This window comes from Triticum dicoccoides, chromosome 3B (genome assembly GCF_002162155.2).
Source record: "Triticum dicoccoides isolate Atlit2015 ecotype Zavitan chromosome 3B, WEW_v2.0, whole genome shotgun sequence".
Lineage (NCBI taxonomy): Eukaryota > Viridiplantae > Streptophyta > Magnoliopsida > Poales > Poaceae > Triticum > Triticum dicoccoides.
Window position 1 is genome coordinate 786,852,167 of NC_041385.1, and position 2,402 is coordinate 786,854,568.

A 2,402-nucleotide genomic window follows, 5' to 3' on the forward strand; every position below is an offset into this window, starting at 1 on the left:
ATACTCCGTTAGCGTTTTTAGGGGATCGGCTAGGTCCGCTGTAAAGGAGTAAACCAAAAAACTTACTCCCTTATGGCCGTTTTGGGGATCGGTTATAAATGCCCTTAGGAGGAGCGATCCTCTCATCTACTCCATGCTTGGTGCTTCGGCAGGTTGCTCAAACGCCTGTTGGGTTGCAACCGTCGGCCAGAGAACCAGCAGCGGCCTCCGGTATTTCCCCTCTCTTCGAATCTTCAGGTTATTTCCAATCTGACGATTTGTTATGTCCCCCCATCATCTATGCTTGCTTCAGTTTATTTCCAATCTGACGATTTGTAATTTCAACATTGCAATAACGTTTCTAAACATTGTGTGCCGACTACTCATTGTGTGCCTATATGTTGATCTTCTCATGTATTAGGCCATTTGATCATCTAATAATTTCCTTGTTAGTCTAGAATTCTTTTATTGTTGTGGTATTTAGATCATCAGAGCTTGCGTACGTGTGTTGGCAGCAATCATACTAATTACCTAGTTTCAAAATTCAATGGTTCCAATGAAGATGAGAATTGGTGAGATATTAACCTTTATATGCTTCCTATATATGAAGCTACAAATATTTCTGAAGTGTAGATGGTTTTTGCTACCAATGCATCTTGCGTCTTATTTTACAATTTAGTTATTGTTTTCGTTATCACCATTGGACACATGGCATGCTCCCATATGATTATGCATATGTTTCTTCGTTTTAGGTAGTTTGCTTCCGTAGTTCTAGCCTTCTAGGTTCCAAATTTTGGTCTTAATTTGTATGCACGGTTCTATTGTATTGTTTGCATTCTCTTTATCAGTACTGCAACATACACATAGTGCCATTGTTGTTTCCTACCTTCGATACTTATGCATTATGCCTACATGCATGTGGGCAATACTTGGCGGCCTCCGCGTATAGGGCGCAGTTCCTAGGGACGGTCCTTCCTCCCATGGACAAAATGGTTTGGAAGGTTTGGCACCCCCAAAGTCAAATTTTTTGCTTGGTTGGCCCTTCAAGACAGAGTTTGGACGGCGGATAGATTGGCAAAGCGTGGGTGGTCAAATTGCGATCTCTGCCCTCTTTGCAGCACGGTGCAAGAGTGTGGAGCTCACCTCTTCTACAAGTGCCACTACACCCGACGTCTTTGGTCTTTGGTCATTGAGAAATTCCTCATGCACGGGCTTGACACTTCCGCTGGGCCCCTGTTCGACTCGGTGGACGAGTGGTGAGCTAGCACCTGCGCCGATGGTACGCCGAACCACCAAGCCAAGGCCTCCCTCACTATGCTCGTCTCATGGACAATTTGGAACGAGTGTAACGCAAGAGTGTTTAAGCATAAGAGTGCTCCACCGCCAATCTTGCTCTCCTCCATCTCTACGGAGGCCAACCTTTGGGTCATCGCCGGCGCAAAGAAGGTAGGGTCTTTTATTTCACGCGAGTAATCCGCATGCCGTGCTTGTTGGGTGTCTTGTTACAAACTATTTTCTATCTTAATTAATGGATGAGGCAAAGCTTTTGCCTCCGTTTCAAAAAAAATGCTTCAAGCAGCCTTCTTATGGCTTCGGGGCCTATCTATGCCGACGAGACATGTATATATGGAGGAAACTAGTGCATGCACCAAGAAACAAGGCAACACCTGGATCTACCTCGCAATGAAGACGACCGCTCGCTAGATAAAGGGAAGCGAGTCCAGAATTTTGAGGGAGTATACAATATTAACTTAGGAAGCACTGGACTATTTGTGACTTGAAAAGGCAAATTTGTTGTATGAACCTGAAAGTACTATTAGGGAACATAAATATATTTATTTTAGGAAGCACTGTACAATGGATAAGAAACATGTTATATGAACGGACGAAGCATGGAGAAATCTTATGCTTCGTTGGAAGCAAATTATTTTTGCGGTGGAAACACTTTTCTTGTGCATGGAAGCAAAAATTTCTTGTGTTGGAAACATAAGAAAAACTGCATGTGTTGTGATACTGATCCCTAATTTTTGCATCTACATCTACATCTTTGATCAAGGATGCTAATGTGATACTGACCCTTCACAGTTCACAAATCACATGTGTTGTGATTTCAAGTGTTTTTTGGGTACAGAGATTTGATGCTTCATATATATCCAATACGTGCTTCATCACCAGGGAGCAGGAGGATCACCAGGGAGAAGCATTTTTTAAAAAAAAAAAATTGCATGAAGTGACTTCCACCAACGTGAAGTGTTTCATTGACACTGAAAAATGTTTCCATTACAGAACATAAAATAGGTGTCCATTGGTTGAAACAATGTTTGCATAGACGACAACCGATGCTTGTGTGGCATGTGGTCGACATAGATTGTTTTCCTCTCATGAGAAAAGGCATCCCAATTGTCCACTAGAATTTAGGGATC